The following is a 21,574-nucleotide window of genomic DNA, read 5'->3' as shown; positions in this document are numbered from 1 at the left end:
CCGTGTCTGTGTGTGTGTGTGTTTGTGTTCTGCAGCTCAGTTCGCAGCAAAATGCAAAGTGTTCTCTCTTTCAAGTCGCTGAATGCCAAGAAAAGCAGCTTCTGCAGAATGCAAACAGCAGCGAGCAAATCACGGGGTATCGCTGTCCTCGAGTCACCTCCGCGTTCCCACCGGGGCTTGGATCCAGGGCAGAACATCCCTGCAGCTGCAGCTCGTGCTGCAGGGGCCAGAGGGCCCTGGAGGGACCAAAGGGCTCCTTCTTAGTTCTACACCGGCCCTGGTTTGGGAGGAAAAGCAATTTGGGATGAGGTCTGGGAGCCCACATGGATCATGTTTGTCTAAAGCATCACCTGCTGCCCTTCCCTCGATGTTGGAGATGCTCTGTGGCTGTCACACGTTCTCCAGCCTGGGTGTGGAGCTGCTCCTTGGCTTTGCAGGCAGCTTTCCTCAGCCTGGCACCTGCTCCAGAGCTGGCCAAGGGAGCAGGAGGGGTGGGATGGTGCAGGGAGCAGCAGTTCCAGCTCTCCCCAGCAGCCAGGCTGGCTCTCCACTCACCTCTGGTGCCCCCACACCGGCTTTAAACTCTGCCTGCAGCCCTGGGCTGGATTCAGCAGACGCTGGAGCCCTGCCCAGCTGTGAGGGGAGAGGTTGGGAGCTCCCATCTCATCCGCAGTGCCTGCTCCCAAGGGAAGCAGCTGCCCCGCTGTCTCCACCTGTCCTGCCCCATCCTGGGTTTGCAGCTCGAGCTAAGCTCTAACTTTCACTGAAGGACTGGTTTCACAACATGGGGAGCTAAAAGTTGTTTCCAAGAGCCAGTTCCATTTCTTTCCCCTCCAACAGTTTTCCTTCATCTCTTCCCTGGCTCCTGTGTGGGATGGGAGTGGTGCAGGCTGTTCTCTGTCGGGGGCAGAGGGGTGACACTGGCACAGACCGTACAGACGTGAGGGAACAACAGCATTTTCCAGCCACCACGGATTCTGTGTCTCCATCAGAAAGTCAAATCATCTCTTGTCTCCTCCTTTATTTATTTATGATTTTTTAGGCAAAGCTTTCCAACAACAATATGAAAAGGCAGGAGAAACATGAGATCATCCAGTGTTGGATTTGAGAGTCAGACACTCCTTCATCTGTGTATTCTCCTGCTAGCTCTGTGCAATCCTTAGGGAGAAGCATAAATACTGAGTAATTTTATTAACTGTCTCTTCTAGGGGCTTGTTCAGGCCAAATTTGGATTTTATAAAACAAACAAACAGGACTTTTTAAAAAAAATCAAAATGGATGAAAGTATAAACAGAGGGATATTAAGTTTTCCAATTAAAAGAATTATCTTATATAATTAAAATCCCCACCACCACCTCCCAGATTTTGTGGTGCCAGGAAAGAAAAAAGTATAAATGCAAATGACAGTGAGTTTTTCACTTCCACAATCCAAGTGAAATGAATGTTTTGGTGCAAGAAAACAAACAAACAAACAAAAAAACAAAAAAAACCAAAAAAACCCCAAAAAAACAAAGGAAAAAGAAAAAAAGAGGGATGATTGAAATTCTGTTTTATTGAGTGCAGGTGTTCGTAATGGTGGAAGAGAAAATGGTTTTAGTTTTTAGGTTGTTGCTGTTCCACTGAAGTTTCTGGACTGTTAAAACTGAGATCTGAAAACAATCCAGTCTGCGATTAAATGGGAAAAACATACCTGTGTCTAAAGGGGAACACCAGAAGCTGATAACAATTTTTTCAGCCCTAAACTTCACTCTGGTCATCCAGAGTTCCATGTGTTGGGAGCGATGTCTTTAAAACAATTTGCTGCACTCTGAAAACATGTGTTTTATTGCTCATGTTCGAGGTAGCTGATGATTTAAAAGATGGGTAATGCCAGGGTTTCTTTGGTTACCTCCAAACAATCTCTCTTTGTATTCTCCCAATTATATCTCCATCAAACAACGGCAGAGGAACCCTTGAGATCCCATTCCAGACACATTTTGTGTGTGTGTGTGTGTGTGTGTACATCTCTCTGTGCTCACGTATTTACAGCGACTGCGCAGAGGAGAATCTCTGCTGCTGAGATCTCAAACCATCCCTGAAGTGACACAGCCTTAAATTAAAAGCTGGTTAACGCAATGACAAGAGAATAAAAAGATTATTGTCTGCCCTGAGTGTTATAACCAGCGGTTGAAACAGAAACTGCGCTGTGGATCCCTGACTCGCATTCGATTGAATGACTTTGGAATCACAGTTCCCACATCCAAAGCTGGATCTGTCTAAGTCGGCGGCAATTTACATTCTAAGTCCAAGGAAATGCAATATCCAGCCAAATCTCCATTTCAATTGAGGCTGGTTGATTCAGCCTCGCCACTCGCAAGCGCTTGGAGCCAGCGGAATCCTCCGCGGGCTTCGCAGGAGCTGCATCAGATGTGGCCAAGTGCTCGGTGCAGTTGCAGCGAAATTCCCCCAAAGGGGAGAGAAAGGGCCGGCCCCGAAATCCGGGCGGACTCCTCCGCGCGGCGTAATCGGGAGCTCTGCTTTCATCCTCCTCTCGTTTGTTCTGGCGTGTTTGACAACGCACGCATTTGAAAATTAATGGGTTAATCACCTGCGTAATGGCTTTGTAGCCAACGCCAAGAGGATCTTCCTCGGCTCTGCTTGCGAGCTGGAATAAACACGTTAATTTGCAGTGCTGGGAGAGCCGAGTGGAGCAGGCTGGGGTCGGGAGCGAGAGCTGCTGCTTTCCATTCCAAATTCTGGAAAAGCTGAAAACAAATTTGCAGTTTGCATTTCTTTTAACAGAATCAGTCAGTACCCCTATATCCATTCACTTCACCGACTCTATTCTGCTTAAAAGAAGGAGTTCTCATCATTTTATATTTGTTTTTTCATCCATCTATATTTATTTTCCTCACTTTATACTTTTCTCGCTTTATAGTTATATTTATTATAGTTATAGACGGATTCAAATGCACAATTCAACAAGCACTGCGCTTTTTAAAAATTTTTTTAAAAAACATTAAGCTTCCAATCACATTTCTAAACATATTTTTATTCAAAACTGAGTCTGAAACATCAAAACAAATTTGAAAATATCAAAACAAAACAACCAAACCCAAACCCTGATATTTAGATGCTGGTGAAAAAGGGGATTTTTTTAAACAAATATCTCATTTTCAGAAATTTCCCAATCTCTCAGCTCAGCGTTTTAACAAAAATCTGTTGCACCTTGTGCTGACTGACATGGCACAACTTCTGGAAACATCTTAATTGTAGCTCTGCAGGTTTGGTAGCTTATCACAACCATTTAAATAGTCACTCTTAGACAAATACAGAGTAATGCGATCCCCAGCCTTACACCCTCAAACCATAAAGTAAACTTGTTTTTCCATGAAGCAATTAGAAGCCTACATTTAGACATAGCCTTAAAATAAACAACAGGAGCATATCTGAAAACATTATTGGGTGTTGTAACTTGTGGGCTCACGGAATGACAGTTTACAGTTACTGAAACAGCAGGGAAATATTGATCAAGATGTAGAGGGGAAAATCAGGCTGGATGGAGGGAGGAATTTCCATTCTAGCCCTGATTTTGCTCAATGATTCCCCTTCTCTGGTTTACAAACAAAGGGGTAAATGTCAGATTATGGGAAATCTCCTCAATATCTCCCATGCTTCAGGCCTTTTTTGCCTTTTTTTTTCTTTTTCTTTTCTTTTTTTTTCTTTTTTTCTTTTTTCTTTTTTTCCTTTCTTTTTTTTCTTTTTTTTTCCTTTTCTCCGGACCATCTTGAAGTCTTATTTCTGTTAATTAATTCCTTAATTACAAAAACCTCCTGATGTCACATATATGTCCTAAAGCAAACACCTCTAGATGGTTTCCTGTTTAATGCTGGGTTTTTTCCTGATTTCTGCCAGGGTAACTTTGACAGCCACGCTAAAACCCCACTCAGAACGCGGAGACCTGGGATTTGTGTCTGGGTCATTCCTGCTTTGCCAAAAGTCCTGTCCCAACCGCTGCTGGATAAGGAAACCCATCCCTGACCTCTCTGGAGTCAAAGAAGCACAAGCCACTTGTCTTTTCCCAGGATTAATTTGGGATCCAGCCCTGCAGGGTCAGCGCCTGCTCCAGGAGGTCCCAGGTATCCCCACTGCAGCCTTGGCAACGGGGTGCAGATCCCAACCCAAGCACAGGAGCAGGAATAAACCCCTGCCCTGCTCAGAGCTGCTGCCCAGGGTCTGCAAAAAAGCCAAAACCTCAAACTTTCTGCCTCTCTCACATCTCCTGCTCTCGCTCCTTCCATCCCCTCAGTGAAGGTCATGTTCGCTGTTCAAAGAAACAAACACAAAGGGGGGAAAATCTGCCTCAAAATTCAAAGATAAGCTTCAAACAGGCCAAGTATCTCAGCCCATTTATTATCCCTCTGCAGCCAGTGATGCAGCATTTCCACCCCCTGAAACCACTGTTTTTTTTCTCTCTTATTTGTCTTTTTTCAGGGATTTTCAGATGCCAGCGTAACCACAGTTTTCCTGTCAGAACGGCTACGCTGAAACATCTTTCAGTGGATCCAGTGTGCTCTGTGCTTTCTGCAGTTTAGAACACAGCCATAAAAAATTGCTCAAGGCTGAATCTTGGCATATTAAGTGTCATCACAGAGGTAATTGCTTTTCTTTAAACACCTAGAAAAACAAAAGCCCAACATCTGAACTTGCCAAAAGGCTCTCATGTCCAAACACCTACACTTCCACAGAAGGGTTTCTTGGCTTTTCTTCCAGTCTTTCTTTGCAGTATTTTTTTTCCTCTCAGCTGCTTTTGCAATTGAGTGGAAGCATCAGAAAACAAGCGAGATTGTTAACCCGCAAAAATGTGTCCAGTTAACAAAATGTTAGGAAACACAATGCCTGGGACAATGTGTCCTCATTACACCCTTTTCTAACACAACAGTCTCTGGACTATTAGAGGAATGAGTAACACATGGCACTGAGGTTTGAATATGGCTCCTTTAATAATCCATTGTCAGCTCTGACAGCAGAAATGCTCTAATTCAGTTTATTTCTTGGTCCTTCGAACTTTCCTGAGTGTCAGTGAATTCAGGTTTACTCATATTAAACCCTTGACATAAAATGGGGATGGGACCATGCTGGATTTTCGGGGGTAGGTTGTTGCTTCTCTGTCAGAAATCTGAAAAATTGGGGTATGATTCAATTCAGAAAACTGCTCTGGGTTCCTTATTCTGACAAACTTTCTCTAGCACAATCAGCTTATTCTGAGAGACAGTAATATTTGATTTGGAAATGGTAAAACAACATCAATTCAAGGAGCTGCTTTGGATATTTGGATCTTTACAAGCTGCAATTGGAGGACTGTGAATGAATAAAACCGCCTGACAGAACAAAATAGTAAATAAGCCGTAACCACACCAAATATTTTCCTAGTCTGCATTTCTGGTGTGAATTCCACCATTTTTTCACAGCCTTTTGGTTATGGTTTTAGCCTTTTCCATTTCTAATTCCAGCACCCAGCCAGCCATTTCCCCAAGAGCTGTTGTGGGGAGCTCTGAGCAGCTGAATGGCTCCACTGTACTCCCCAGCCTGCAGGAATCCATCATGTTCTGCTTAATTTCGCGTGCCTGTCACTTTTCCAGCCTGGTTGGGGAGCGCTACTGTGCAGCTGATCTCTCATTTAGGAACATCCCAGGCTGGCCCTGTTGCTCCTGTCCAGGCTGCAGCTCTGGCTGTCCCGGCCGTGCCCTTGCTCTGCAGTTGCTGAGAGGGTTCTGTCAGTGTTTCACCCCATCCCGCTGACAGATCTACCGCCAGTTTTAATTAATTTTTCTCTTTAGTACGCAAGAGTTTCTGGGCTGAGTGATGTGATGGTGGGGCTCTGTCCAGAGCTTTTAGCCCTGATTTTGAGTGTGACATTTGGGTGCTTCATGCAAAGAGTGGGAGAGCTCCTTCTGCTGAGGGACTCAGAGCTCCTTGCTCCCGCTCCTGGTGGCTCCTTTTTCCCTTGTTTTGCCCTAGGACCTCCTACAAGAGTCAGAGATCCCTTCAAACCCTTCCTAACGCAGCCTGGGCCTCTCCAGCTTTGCTCTTGCCACACTCCCCATGGTTGTTTGTCTTTTCCAGTGCTGGGGAGCCGGAGTCGTGGCTCAGGAATGAACACCACATCAAAAAGGTGCACATGAAACCAATGCAGCTCTTTCCAAGAACGCTGCACGCTTGAATACAGCCCCAAACAGTCATCCCAATTAACATGCATATTCCAGCATTTCCCATAACTAAGTCAGAACGTCTTGGGCTGTCAGCACTTCAGGAAATTTCATCACCTCACTGTCCACTTCTTTCTGCAACTCATTAAAAACCCCAACACATTAAATCTCGCTGCTCTGCAGCTCTGACATGAGAACAATCCCCGGGTTTGTCTTTCCTTTCCTCTGGGGGCTGCAGGGTTCCGCCTGCTCCTTGGCAGCTTTAAGGCAAGAAGATACTTTCTCCCTGTCCCAAGTTGGTGATTTGTTTTCTGTGGAGCAGCCTCATATAAAATAATGTGAAAAAAAACCCACCAAAAACCTCTCTGCCCCCAAAGAAATAATCCCCATCCAAATACATTTGTTTACCATGACCTACATTGGATTTTGTGAAGAAATATCCCTGGTTAATACGCCCATCTGGCCTGGCCCCAAGATTACACCACAGCCAAGTTATGTCCGTGGTGCAGAGAAATCAATGTACAGATTTCTCTGCTGGGGCATTTCCTGCACAGGGCAGAGGATGGGTGAGCTCCTCACAGGGCTCAGCACCGGCAAGGAGAGGCCTCTGAGGAGGGGTTTGGTGGAGGGACAGGGACAGGGACAAGGACAAACCCTGCTGCCCTTGGGGAAGCAACCAGAGGTTTCACCACTGTGTGTTCTCAAGCAGATAGGTAGGTGGAAGGAAAGGTGATTTTGTGGTTAATGCTGTGCACTGTCCCACAGGAAATATGGGTGAATTTTTAAGCCCTGGACATTGTCCTTTGCTGTAAGAAAGTCCTGTGACCTCTCTGGGGCTGGGGTGGCCGTGTATGAAATGGGAGGCATTGTGTTTTCTTCCTTCTCCTCTTTGTCTCCTGATCCTGCCTGTTTGTTTTAGCCATTATATGTTTGTACAGTACTTAGCACAATGAGATCCTGTTCTTGTCCAAGACCTCGGAGAACTCCGTAACACAAAGGTTGTGTTAATGAGAGAGATAATAAACCTCACTGGGAGGAAAAAAAAGGAAAAGAATTCTTGTCATTTTTGTTGGAATTCCAATAATGACCAGCTCTGAGAGACTGAACCCCAGGTGACACATGGAGCAAGGAAAACACGCAGCAAGTCTTTCACAGCTGGCCTCCAAACACGTTGTGCTTTGGGTTTTATTTTTAAACAGCAGCAGCCCCCTCTCCAAAGATCACAAGAGCTCTCTGCTTTCTGATGGGGGGGCGGGGGGGAGAAGAAAAATACACCTTCTTCAGTGAAATCTGACACTCACAATTCTTGGCTTTCAGCTTTTCTTCTTCTCGGGGTTATTTGACATTCTCTGAGTGCTCCTGAGCTGGATAAGGCAGGCTCAGTGTTCTCAGCTCACGACACAGCACCCTGGTAGAACAGGAGGTTTCTTGCAGGGACGAGTCTCCCACCTCCTGCGAGGTTTGGGATTGGGATCCCCCTCGGGCAGCTTTTCTCATCCTTTGTCGGGAGCAAGTTTTGACAACAGCGATGCTAATTGATTAAACGTTCTAATCAGAGATTACAGCCAGAAGGGAGATAACATTTTTATTTCATTGTGTCTCTGGGAACATCAGCCTGCAAGGAGCTTTGTTCCCCTTTGGCCGTGCATCAACCCAAATCAATCTGCTTCGCCCCCCTCTCCCCCCATTTGTGCTGAATCTCTGAGGTCAGGTGTTTAAAAAGCTCATCCAGTACTCACAAAACATCTTTCATCACCATTCAGGTAGGGGGAAGACTCTTCAAAAACGATTTTGCAACTTCTATATTCCCTCTTCTTGGGTAGTTTTCCACCTAGAGCCAGCTGGCACTCACAGGCTGGAGGCATAAACACTCTCAGAAAATATCTTAAGTTAAAACTATGGCTTAAAATTGGTGGGGAAAGAGGCTACATCTGGAAGGAGCTTTTTCCCAATTAATTCACTTAGATATGGACAGATTGGCAGAGTGCAAAAGTGGAATGAAAGAAATCATCCTGTGCTGAGGCAGAACAGAATATTCTTAAACAAAGTATGGAAGTTAATTTGTCTTTTTCTTTTTCCTCTAAAACCTTTCCAAGAACTATAAAAATCAGGTGTGTTAAAGGCTTCCAGTAAAATTTAGAGCATGAATAAGTGTTTCTGCAGATGGAATTAAGTGGTGCAATGGGTGAGTGAGTGAATGAGTGCCTGGGCTCTGGGAACTCTTGGAATCTCAACCTGCCACTGGAACCAATTCCCTGAGGGCCTTGGGGATGTCACATCTATGGCTTGGATATCAGCTGTACAAAGAGAGTTATATTTTCTGATGGGAGCATCTAAAATCTTGATTTTGGTTCCTCTTCTCCTTTATGGACCATGTGTTTTGCTTGACATCATTCAGATTTCATGGAAAAATTCTTGTAGAATGTTCCCGAATCGCATTTCCTGAAAGGGAACTTGAAGAATCCACAAGCAGATCCCTGCATCACCTGAAATAAAGAAAAAACACCCCAAAACCCAAAAAACCAAATCAAAACAACACAAACCCCCAACTATGACATATTTTTTTAATACATAAAGAACTGACCACTAGGATTTTTGGGTTTTATTCACATTTTGAAGGATAATACCAAGCTCATCTCACACACACAGAGAAGGATGTTACTGCTGGAAGTGCAGTTTCCAGACAGAACTGCTTTCCTCCCTAACTCTGAATAATTTGCCTTTTTAGTTTCTCAGTGAAATATTTGAGTGAAGTGGAACTTCTGCAGGATTTCATGAATAGAATTAGATGCTCAGCAGTGGCTGAGAATCAGATCAGGGTTTTTAGATAGCACCAGTCATAAAACGCTGTCATTTTTGTAATGGAACCCAGCTATCAGCTCTCCCTCCTCTTAAAAAAGGGCCAAGATTAGGTGATTAGAGCAAGTCTTGTAGTCCAAGTATGGTAGGAGGAAAACTCTCCAGGAATGTAGGAAGGCAGGAGATAACAGAAACATAAAAATACTCTCGTGAATAGGCAGGGTAATACCCAGGGCCAGATTTTGATCTTTATTAGACTCGCGTAAATCTGGAGCAGCTCCACAGACCTCAGCTCTGTCACTTTGACCTTGCAGAGATTCCAGATCCACAGCATAAATCAGCAGAGATAGCTTTGTGTCTTTGGGAGAGGTGGGTTATAAATACAGGCAGATATTTATGCAAACACCCGCGGCACGAAAACATCCCCATGGTTGTTTTCATATGAACGCATCCAACGTTGTGGGGTGCAGCCACCAGCTCTGCTGCCTCTGCTCTGTGCTCTTCCCCCTCCTGACCTCAGAGTTTGTACAGTATTACTCCTACCTTACTATTACCTTGACATTCGAGTAGTAGCAAAGAGATTTTGGCCAGATATTTTTATTTTGGATTTTCCTGTAGCTGTGCTAGGAGAGAATGGCTGCAAAGCATTGATGGATAAACCATGTGTGAAACCAAGATGCTGCTGTTGTTCTTACTGATGAACTACTTGATCTTTTATTTCCTTCTCCTTTTTTCCCCCCCCCCTTCTTTGTTTTTTAGTTCTTCTTAATTTATTCTTCTTTTTATTTCCTGCCACGTGGTCACAAAGCCACCAAGCCTGACGCTTGCACCCTGTGTTGATTCCAGTGATAATTCACAGTACATTTTCAATTTTAATTGTTGCCCATCCAGTGTTCTGAGCACACAGCTCCATAAGGAATTCCAGGAATAAAGGTTTCCCTCCTGGTTGCTGGTATTCCCTCTTTCCCTGCAGGAATTTCAGGTGGCACTGGGCAGGGGCTGCTGAACTCCTGAGACACAAAGATGCAGGTGAGTGATGGAAAAACGATTTGAGAAGAGCCAAGGAGAGAAGAGACATTGGATACACAACTATGATGCCAGGTTTGAGATATTGGCATTCCTGAAAACTCTGCTGTGTCTTGAACTGCTGCTGCCTGTAAGGAATCACAGAGTCCCAGACTGGTTTGGGTTGGGAGGGATTTTAAAGCTCATCCAGTTCCACCCCTGCCATGGGCAGGGACACCTTCCACTACCCCAGGTTGCTCCAAGCCCTGTCCAGCCTGGCCTGGAACAATTTTAGGGAGATCTCTGCTTTGGTAACACAGGAAGCAGAAATTAAAACGGGCAGATGGATTGGGAAACTGCTGTGGGAGGCCAGCTGGGAATTTTGAGGGAGAAATTGCTTCATCCTCATGTGATATCTCTTGTCTAAAACTCCAGTGAATCACACCAGTTAAACATAAATCACATAGAGATGAGTGAAGCCTTTGACTTACCCCTGATCTGAAGCTCACACCGAAAATCCATGAGGATCCTCTCTTCCTGGGGCTGGGGGAATACGGACACACAGCTCAGGTGCTCTGTATCACCAGTAAAAAGTAGTAATAATGAGAACAGAGACAAAAAGGAAGCAATGGGGACTTTTTTGTCTCTGGTAAAGGCAAATTGTGTGGAGGCAGCACAAGTCTGAGTGCAGCCTACAGGTAAATCCTGGTAGGGCTGCTCTGTCCTCCTCTGAGTTCATTTCTTTTTTCATTTTCGCATCTTTTTTTTTCCCAGACAAGGGAAATCTTGCATTTTATTGTTTTTTTTAACCAATTCTGATTAATGCCCTTCTCAGACCCCTCCCATCCTCTTTGAATTTTTCATCTTAATGACACACAGCTCAGATTTTCCTTTTCCTGGGGGAAATAAGCCTGTTCTGGGAAGGCACTCCACACCATTCGTGCAGAGCATTTCCTAGGGTGAGCTGAGGGCAAAATCCCCACAACATTATTGCACCAGCTTTGTCATCTCACATTTCATAAATCCTTGAAAATAAGCTCCCAAAAAGCAGGGATAAAGTGACATTTGGGAATGGAGTGAAATCCCAACCTAAACGTGAACTCCAGCCATGGAGGGGAGTTGGGTTTCCAGCTCCTCCGTGTGTTTGGAATGGCTTAGGCTGGGCTGGAGCTGTTTGCTTAGCCCTGTTATGAACACAAGGCTTGAACTCCTGCCCCACTCCCTCATAAATAAACTGATGTCCAGGCTAAAGTCAGATGCCCGTCTTTGCTTGAAGTGACATCCACGGCTCACATCCGAAAAAATCTCTGGGGTGACGAGGGTTAAGAAACATAAATCTTGGAAAATAGTTTATTAATTCTGTGCTAGGGGCTCATGCCTATGAAAGTCAGCAGGATGGATTAGGCTGCCTGTGTGTACAGTAAGGAGGGTTTTTTTCCTTTCCTCCCCTCCCACCCCTTTTTAATTAGAAGCAGATTTAGAAAGTGGGACTTTCCTGAATAATCATCCCCAGTAAAGCTTTAATCCCAGTCACCTCCGTGAGAAAAGAACAGGAAATCAGTGAGCAGAAAGCAGGGAGACACAAGGGAAGGGAACAAGGCAAGGGAAGGACAGGTCACTGAATTCACCTTTTCAAAGCTGAGATCTTTTTGCATATGTGGATGCTCTGTTGCCTTGTACAGTTCCAAAAGCTTTTCTCCGAAGCAATTTCCATTGCAAGGTCCCAGGAACCAGAGCACGGAGACAGAGCCACAGATGTGGAGATGGCTGAAAAACCCTTTTCTATAAAAATCATCCCTGTGGGGCTTTGATTTTATTTATTTCCCAGGATATGAGCCCTTTTTGAGACAAACAATTAATGGTGTCTGACAACCATACAAAGGTATTTTTTTAAAAGGGTCTTCTAGGGAAAAAAGGAATAAGCAGCTCTGAGTATGGGTTCAGAGCAGCCCTGTTCTGGATCCTGCTGCTGATATGGGGGAAATCCAGGCTGAGTAACATCCCTGCACGGGAGAAACTCCTCTGCAAAGCACTTGGAGATCTTGGTAGCAACACTGAATGTGTCTGGTGTGTGCACAGGGATGCCTGGATGGCCTTGGTTGTTTTTCCCACCCTCAGCAGAGCTCCAGCAAGAGGTCTGTGCCCTTAACTCTGCCTCTGAATGGCACCTCCAGTGCTACACTCTGATTAAAGCTGTGCTTGCTGCAAGCCCTGACTTGCATCGCCAAGCCAAGGGGTTTTTAGGTGTTTTGCTCCATCCCAAGGCACAGACTCTGTAAGCCCGGCCTGCTGGATCCTGCTGCTCCAGAAACTGCAGCAAATCTGATGCTGGGAAAGCTCAGAATAATCCAAGAAGCCAAATATGGCTTTTCAGATGTCTGGAAATGGCTGGAGCAGCAGAGTAGAGGATATATTGGTCACAGTAACTTCTGCATATCCTCTTTTTTCTTTTGCATGTCCTCTGTCCATTTAGCTTTTGCACTTGGGCAGAGCTGGGAGTTCTGCTTGATGGGCAATCTTTTAAGGGGTATCATTTCCCCTCTGCAGGGTGTTGATAAAGCTGAGGTTTGTGGGATGGACTTCTTCAGCCTTTCATGCCACCTCTTCTTCCCCTGGGATCTGCTGAATTTGTTGCTTCGTTGCACAGCATTTCCTGTATGTTTCCTGTATGTTCCCTATATATTTCTGTGGATAACTTGCTTTTCAGCCAGCATGGATCTCCCAAGCTCCCCTGACTGCAGTGGATGAGCACCATTTTTTATTTTTTTTGCAGACTCAAGGCCACGTTTTGCTTTCGTTTCGCATTCTAAATAATTGAATTATTAAGCATAACATTTTCCAGAAATAAATTGACCATGAGCTGCCACTTAAAGCTCCTCATGTGGAAGTTCAGGCCCATTGACAGGGACAGGAGAACCCAATGGGACTCACATTAGCACCAGAACTGGCACTGAAACAAAGCTGCTTTTGGACCCTACTTCAATCATTTCCACTTGGAACCCCCCCAAAGCCAATAAAGCAAATACATTAATATGATTAACTCGAACCAATCCAAGAAAATGGTTTGTGTATCCATCTTGGCACAGCTTTTGACAAGTGCGTGAGATAAATCAGAATGAATTTACTTTAGTGAATGGGTGTGAAGTGTGCAATTCTCTCTCTGCTGGGGCTGCATCTGACTAAAGTGGGGAAAATGCACTAAATAATTGTAAACTGGGAGGAGGTCGTGGTGGTAGTGGGGGGAAAAGGTAATTTTTACTCACTTTATCCCCAAGAAATACTCTTCATTTATTCACTTAGCACCGTTTGACCTTCTAAGTGCCTCGTAAAACAAACCCATAAAGAGACAAAAATTGCTCGCATGAAATTAAATTACTTATCATTAGTAGCCACTGATTCTTCTAGATTAGGACTAAACTGTGATTTCTTACCTCAAAACCGCTTTTCATCTCCAGACATCAAAGTCTGCAGTACTTTTGAATAAGTGCTGGTGGGGCTTTTGAAAAGGGGAGGCAGACACAGCACAGGAAAGAGGAGCTGCTTGTTTCTCTCAGGGTTATCGTCTAAGATACACAAAGAGCCACCACTTGAACTCATCTGACTCGACTCCAGCCCTGCACTTAATTCCTTACAACTGTTTTTCCCCTTCCCAAATGCAGGGGAGACTGGGAAGAGGAAAAATTAAGATATTTCCTACTCACCCCCCTTATTTTTCCTCATGTCTCTCTCCCTCCCTGCTTTTGTGGGGCAAAAACCCCCAATATGTTGGGTGACTCTGGCTGCTCAATTTGCTACTTTTCTCATTTCTTTCAGTTTTCACCTGAAAACCCAACGCTATTTGTCATCTGAGGAGTCCCAGAAATTTTCTAGACAAAACTGTTTGTCTGAGATTTCACAGTTAACTTTGGAAGGTCTGAGGTGGATAAGCTTCTCAGCTCGCAGAAATTTGACTCCACTATTTGTAATACCAAATTTTTTGAAGTTTCTCAGCCTGTAAGTAGCTTTGAAATGAATCAGGCCTTGCACTGCAGCTCTGTAAGGTGTCTTTTATTCAATTAGAGTAGGTACCATGTTAACATTCTTCGGTGTTGTCATAATTCCTCTTTTTCTGCTTTTTTTTTCCCCCCAGTGAGAATTAACTTGTCAGCTGCGAAGAAGCTTCGAATTTGTCCATAAATCATTTTGCTGCAGGCTAAAATTTGACATGCTGTAGGTAAACACTTTTTCTCTGGTAAAAAAACCAACCCCCCCCTCCAATATATTATTATTATTATTATTTTTTCCGCTTTAGAGCAGAGTCTCTGATGTCTCCAGTTTATGACTAAACCCAATTTTCTCCGAATTACACTGCGCTGGGTTGTTACATTGTCAAGGTAAGTGATCACCACGAGGCCGAGTGCTGCAGGCAGACCTGTGGTGGGAGCATCTGAAATTTAGCGGGGGGTTCATTTCCAGCTCAGATTTCTGCTTCGTGCCTGTGTTGAGCTGTCTCTCCTCACCTCGGTGGAGGTGACACTTCCAGGATCAGCAGCAGATCTTGAAGCCCCTCCTCACGTCTGTGAGCTCTGTTCTTGCTGGATCCACCCTGGAGAAGCTGCCCAACAATTCCAGGCTGGATTTCGAGGACGCCTCGCTGTGCCAGCGCTGCTGATTTGCTGTTGAGGCTGAAAATTTTTGACAAGTGACTCATCCCCGCTCCAGCAAAGTGTCCCATTTGATCCTGCAGTCCTAGAGGGTTTTTAGCAAGCAATTAGGAGGTGGATGTGAAAATAATTTGTACGTTTGTCTGTTTGTTGTTTGTCTCCTGCTCTTCTATAATCATTCACCTCCCTCCCTTTTGCTGGGGCAGGAGGGGCCGGAGCAGTGGGGCTGGGACCCTTCTGGGCTGGAGCTTGGGATCTCTGGGCTGGGATCTCTGTTCTGGTGTACAAAGTGTGCCCTGGGAAGATGGGAGAGGGTTTGTTCCGAGCTGTCGTGCTGCTACTTGTCCTCTCCCCCAACGAAAAGGCTTCTCCAGCAGCAATTACAGCATCGCTGCAAACAGGCTGGAAAGAGACATGATGTAAAAATTCAATTACTTCAAGCATTTCTGGGCTAACACTTGGCTTTATATAAACTCAGAGACAATCCTATAAGGCACTCAGGGCAGATTATAGGTTTGGGCAAAGCTAGAAAATTGCTGCCATTATATTGTTATTATTAACACCTTGTAATTAGCCCTAAGGAATCCTGAAGTTCTCTCTCCTGATTTGCCTTTAATGAAGGAAAATTGCTACCTTTGCAAGCTGGATGGCGCCCGCTCTGATTAGCCTTAAGTATATAGGACTATTATTTTGAAAATGTTTGTTGTCATGTGAATATTAGTGTTGCACGGAAAGCGGGGAGGAGGGGGGGGGCTCTTTTGTTTTTCTGGCTCTGGGGAGTCCCATGGTCACTTTAGGGGTAGTTGTCCCCTCCAAAATGAAGGCTGGAAGCCTTGTCAGGGTATCAAGAGCACGAGGCAATGAATTCAGGAGGCTCCTGTGGCAAGGGCTGCCAGCTGCCCTACCTGCTGATTGCATGGGCTGATGGAGTAATTGTTGCATGGAGATAGTTTTATGATTGCTTTGAGAGGCTGAATGAGATCATGCATGAGTTAGCACACTAAGTGCAATAAAAATGATTTTATTTGCATGTCCCAGAGCCTTTCCTGATTCCTTTACTGCTTTCACAGGCAATGTCTTCCCAGTGAAATCAAGCCAACATTAATAAAACATCCCTTCCATGCATCTCCACTCCTCTCCTCCCACATACTCTACGCTTTCATTACCATCTCTGGGAAAAAACTAACATTAAAGAAAATTCATTTGATCTTATCTGTAATTAATTTGTATTTTGATAATATAGAAGAAGAATTTTTGCATGTAATGACTTACCTGTTCATTATTTCTCTCCTTTGAACTCCTGTGACCGCTTAATAACTCATGCCAAAGCAGAACTGATTATGACATTTTCCCCACCCACCATCCAGGAAGGTTGAAGGTGTTGCCTCTCATACTTAGACAAATTGCTCCAAATAATGACTTTGTGCAAAATTAGTCATACATAATTGAGAAATTCTATAGATGAATAGGAAAGTAACTCGAGATGAAGTTATCATTTTAATGTTTTTTAAGTTAACGTGGGATTCGCCGCGCTGGTTCAGGCCAGCAGTCCACCCAGAACATCCAGCTGCCTTTTTTGGGAATGGGATCACAGCCCACTCCTGCTGGCAGCAAGGAAAGCTCCTGGTGGCACCAGGGAGGGTACACAAAGGCCTGGGGGGTCCCCTGGATGGCACCAAGGACCTTGGTGTAACAGCAGGAGCATCCAAGAGATTCTCCCCCTGGCTGGTGTTGGCTCTCAGGCTGCTGTCCCTGCTCTGCCTGTGACAATCTGGCTGTCCCAGCCTGGTGGCACTGATGGATTCCACAGCCAGTGGCCATTTCTCACATAATTGGTATTCATGTAAAATTGCCATGTGGCACAAAGTGTCCACCCACCACATTGAGACACTCTTGGCACCAATCAGAATTCATTATTTGGCTTAAAAATAATCCCTGAGCCCCCTGGACCCATAGAAATGATGGTTTCAAACTCCCTTTTACCATATTTATTTATTATTTTTTTTTTTAGAAATTCCTGTCCCTCTTTCTCGTCCCTGGGAGAAATTCAACCTCTTTTGTGCAACTGTCAGATCCAATCAGCAGGTCTGTTATGAAAGATAGATCACGTTTCCTGATAAAAGTATCACAGGCAACACCAGAGAAATCAAACCTAGGAGAAATAAGAATCAGCTCCCAATTCTCCTATAAGAAGTGCAAACAAAACCTACAATATCCCATCAAAGGGGAGACACAGCTTCCTCTTTCCCCAGGGAAATACCACATTACACCATGAAAGCTCTGCCTTTCTGACTGCCCAGGCCTGAACAGCAAGACAAGTACTCAGTGATCATAAAATTATCCAGTGCCTCCCTTCAAGAGCTGCAGGAAAAAGGAGGAAAATTAAATCAAAGTCCCAGCAATGTAAATGGGATTATTTATAGCTTTTCTGTGCTAAAGGAGGAGAACTATAAAGTCTAGGAAGAGGTTTGGGTTCCTCACACAGGGGTGAAGCTCAGGGTCTGGGGTTTCTGCTCCAGCCCTTGTAAAGCTGTGGGTCAGTGGAACAGGTCAACATCTGAAGGTGTTCAGGTTTCAGGAGTCCAGCTCTGGCTCTCCCCTTCACCTTCCACTGCTGGATTATCAGAATGTGGCCTGGAGTTTGCCACACTTCAAACCCAAACACGCTCACTCCTTTTTCATTACATTTGTGACTCACTCCGTGCCTCGACTTCATTCATCAAAGGCCAATATATTAAACAAAGCAGATCTTTTAGCCTAATTTACATCTATTTTGTATTATCAGGGTTTCTGCCTCTCTCTCCTCTCCCTTGCTCTGATTGTGGAACATTGCCTGTACCACAGTAGGACCCATCTTTGGCGCATTGAGGCAAAAAACCTGGGAAAGGGCAACACATGAATGAAAAATCATGTTTGAAACCGAAAAAGTTGTGTGTTCAATGTACTTCAAAGTTGACAAGAGTGGTTTGTGGGATTTTAGCCCAAGCTCTACTGGGAACGGAAAGCATCAGAGAGATTTTATTGAACTATCTGTGTTTGTTGCAGTGTAACATTTAAAAGGTGTCTGCTTGCTGCCCACAGCGCCTTTGGTTTTATTTAATTAGAAGGAGATAATGAAGATCAAACTATCATCTCCCCACCTGCCAATCTCTAATCCCAGCAGGGCTGCCCTCAGCAGTTTTTTAAACAAATGCTTCACCATCAGGCTTCCATCAGGTATTATCCTTACACCTCCTCAGGGTGATTTAACAGGTTGCACACAGAGAGTGGAACCAAGGTGCACCATAAATCAAGCCAGGATAAAACAGAGGACATATGAGCTTTTAATTCTTTGCCTCCATAGGATGCTTTTTAACATAGGATGGGGGAAGCCATGAGCAAGGCCAAGTCTGTGGTTAAAACCTTCAGTAAACAAACCAGGCCCTACAATGATGTTCAGATTTCTGGCTGCCTTTTATCAGTAATGGCCCGCATTGCCCATATGCAGCCTGGTGGAGGGAAGAGAAGGGAATGATGCAGGAGATTTGAAGAGAAATTCCCTCAAATGTTCTTCACTGAAGCCCCTTCTCACCATATTTTCCCCTTTTATTCTCCCTGTGGCTGCCAGGAGGGAACGGATTCATTGGGCTGAGTGGGTGGGTGGCCAGGCCCGGAGAGGAATTAGAGATTCATTGCACTGCTGTTCAATTAGGCATGTTCTCTGAGAAAACCAGTGCCTCTGATGCAATTTGTTGTATGAGTTCTGCTTCCCTGAGCAGAAATTCTCCCTTTCCACCATCTGAGCTGAGCAGAAATTTTCCTTTTCCACAATTTGAGCTGACTGTGGGAGAGACAACGCTGTGGCAAAGCAACACTTCCAGGTGTATCAGTGCTGCAGTGGGTGTTCCAGAGCTCTTTCCAACTCCCAGGAACTCATGTTGGGGAGCTTGGAGTCATCCCTAGGATTTGTAAAAGGCTCTTTCTTTACAGCAGCCCCACAGCTCCCTGATGTGCAGCAATTTGGATGTCTGGAAATAACAGAGTCCAGCCATTAATGGTTGTCCCTCTTGCCTACAAACCCACAGAGGATTTTAGCCCTCAGTTTTCACCATCAGGAGCAGCCCATGGGGTGAGAGAGCCCAGCAGAGGCACAGGTGGGATTAAATGTTCTGTCAGAAAGGCAGAAAGGCCCTGTCCTGGTGCTGCACAGGAGCGCTGAAGCACGTGGTAAATTCAATTCCACGACATCAGTGGCATCAGTGACACACCTCTCTCCCTCTAAAATCAAAGGATCATCTGCAGATCTGTCCCAATGAGACCTCTGCAGACTGAAATCCTCTCAGTGCACAGGCAAGCAAGACATCTCAGGTGATTTTCTTACCATTTAGGCACCAACTTGATCCACAAGAGCCTCAGCAGCGGGTGAAGGAATGAAATCCGGATGCAGCTGTTCTTTGGGGTGGGACAGGGAGAAGAGAGCAGAGAAGGCCACACAATTATGTAAATTCTTCTTTCCTCTGTGGCTGGGGAAAGTGCATGAGGCCCAAATGGATGCAATCATGTTAATATTTGGCCCCTTGTCTTCTCTGAAGATGCAACCCTGGAGTGAGTTATTTCTTTGGGATCGTTTCTGGGACTTGAAAGAAGCATGGCATGGATGGTAACTGTTCTTCAGTGTTGGCAGCTATAAAATTTGATTGAAATGATCAAAGCCAAGCCAATAAAAGGCCAGCAAAGACTAACTGGCTGCTTTTAGAAAAAGCTCTAAGACATTTTGTAAATTTAAAAAGGCCGCCTGTAGAACACAAAGAGCCTCTGTGTTCGTTTTCTCTCCCACTTGCTGCTGCAATTTGCTTGTTTCCAGTCTCAGGGAGGGACATGCAGCCCCAGTGACAGAACAGTGGTTTCAGTGTGGTGGTTTCAGTGACACAAAAGCAGCTCTGGGTGCTCAGTAGGAGCCCTCAGTGACGGGAGTTCCCTCAGCCCCTTCCAGCTCCGTGACTCAGCTGCACAGATCAAGAAGGAGTGAAAAAAAGAAAGACCAAAAAAAAAAAAAAAAAAAAATCCCACAAAAGGCTTCTATAAAAATTTACAACAATTATTTTGCAGTGACTAGAAGCTCCCGGGGGTGCTCTAATTGTCACCCCCTGCTGCAGGGTGTGTAGTGGGGTGACCTTTATACGAGGTGCTGTGATCTCTGCAAGCACAGGGGGAAAGCTGCGAACAAAGAGACTGCTCTGACTTCCGAGGCTTCTCCTTTCTAACTGACAATGACCTCATCTATTTACACGAGGTGAGGAGACACTCTGTGTGCTCTAAGTACGGGTGCTGCTCAGTTCTTTGGCATCACCTTCTTTTTACAGGCTCTGCATCCTTTAATCCTGGCCGGGCTCAGTCCCTGCCTCTCTGCTGGAGGGCACTTGTTCCCTACCCTCCATCCTGCATGGAAAACATCTCTTTGGAGGGACTCCCCTTCATTTCCGTCAGGAATTGGAGGATGGCCACGGTGTCCTGATGAGTATCTGTGCTCCAAGGTTCCTCCCCAATGACAGCTATTAAGGACTGAGCTTTGTACTTCCTCAGAGTACAGCAGTCATTAACAGCGCGCATAATGAGCTGCATCCCAAATTAGACTGTGCTCCTAATTGGAGATTTGGAGAAATATGGTCAAAATACCTTGTAAAGTAATTAGCTTTGAATTCTGTATTCCTTGGAGTGGAAGTTCTTCCAGCCATGCCCATCACCATCGCTCCAGACTCCAAGGCATCCATGATGTTTTTGATGCCATTTGAAGAAAACCCAAACTAAGCAGGAAGAGAAAGAGGGCCACTTTTTTTTCTTTATGCAGGCAGGAAGGCAATGCAGAGCATGAGAACTGAGGAAGGGAATCCTGCTGAGCAAATTATTTGTGGCTATTTATTGGGAAAAGTTTTCTTTTCTTATTTGTTTGTTGTCTTTTTTTCCCCCTAAATTATCCAGGACCTTTTTTTCACTATTTTTAAAAACAAATTTGTGCATTGTTTGATGATTAGAAACACATGCTCGCAGCAAATGTCATCCTGGATCAATCAGAAGTCCAGCAGACCCAGGGGGTGGGATTTCAGAAGTGCCTAAGTGAGCTAAAACACAAATCCCAGAGAATTTCTACCGTGCAAAACTCACTCCAAGCCCTTATTAGTCAGAAGTTCACATAAACCCTGAAGAATGTTAGGTTTATAGCTCTCTCAAAAGTTTTATTTGTTTATTTAATCTTGATTATTAAACCTGGCTATTCTCGTTCCTGATACAAATATCTGATACCTTTTGGAATCCTCCAAAGCTTCTGGCCTCGGGAAGACCTCGTGGCAATGAGTTCCCCTGGGCTAAAGGTGCATTTGCTTTGTGGATCCTGATGGGATTTCACTTCTGGGGCCAGATGAATGGGATGGACAAGAAGATGTCAAGGAATCCAAGGAAATGGGTGCAGCTGGGCAGTCTGGACTCAGCCAGGCAGAGAAAAAGAGGATTAAGGAGATGAATGGCAGAATGTCAATGTCTAAATTCCCTCCAGAGGCATCTTTGTCTCTCCCTTGGCTAGAAAGGGAAGCGAGGAGCAGCTGGGCTCCTGATTTAAGAGTCTAAATTTAGGGAAGAGGATTCAAGTCAAGAATCTTCTTCTACCTTCAGAGCCCCTGAAGAGCCAGAACAGCGTGCTCTGCCTTCAGGTAGAGGAGTGAATAAATAAGAAGTGGCTCTACAAAGCTTTGCAAGCCTGGTGGGATTCCTCAAGAAACAAACCAAGCTTCCCCCCCCCCCCGGCTCCTGCTGTTTCTCAAGAGGTTCCCCAGGAAAAACCTCTTCCCCTCATCTTCTGGCACCATCCTGCCATAGCCCAGTGCTCACCTTTAGAGATTTTATTCCTCTTCAAATAACCCTGAACTGCTCCTTTCACTTGCTGAGATTAAAGCTGAACCTGACTGA

At 44.9% G+C, this 21,574-nt stretch overlaps 1 long non-coding RNA gene across 1 annotated transcript; it reads right to left on the bottom strand.

The window, feature by feature from the left end:
- Window positions 1–14,024: 14,024 nt before the first annotated feature.
- On the bottom strand, window positions 14,025–19,273 carry LOC125333871. Its single transcript, XR_007206991.1, has 2 exons — window positions 18,996–19,273; window positions 14,025–15,037 (listed from the first exon to the last, which is right to left on the bottom strand). It is a non-coding gene; the product is annotated as an uncharacterized LOC125333871 (long non-coding RNA).
- Window positions 19,274–21,574: the final 2,301 nt, after the last annotated feature.

Source organism: Corvus hawaiiensis, chromosome 15, assembly GCF_020740725.1.
Source record: "Corvus hawaiiensis isolate bCorHaw1 chromosome 15, bCorHaw1.pri.cur, whole genome shotgun sequence".
NCBI lineage: Eukaryota > Metazoa > Chordata > Aves > Passeriformes > Corvidae > Corvus > Corvus hawaiiensis.
The sequence above is the reverse complement of the archived record's forward strand: the minus strand, read 5'-3'. Positions and strand labels throughout refer to the sequence as shown.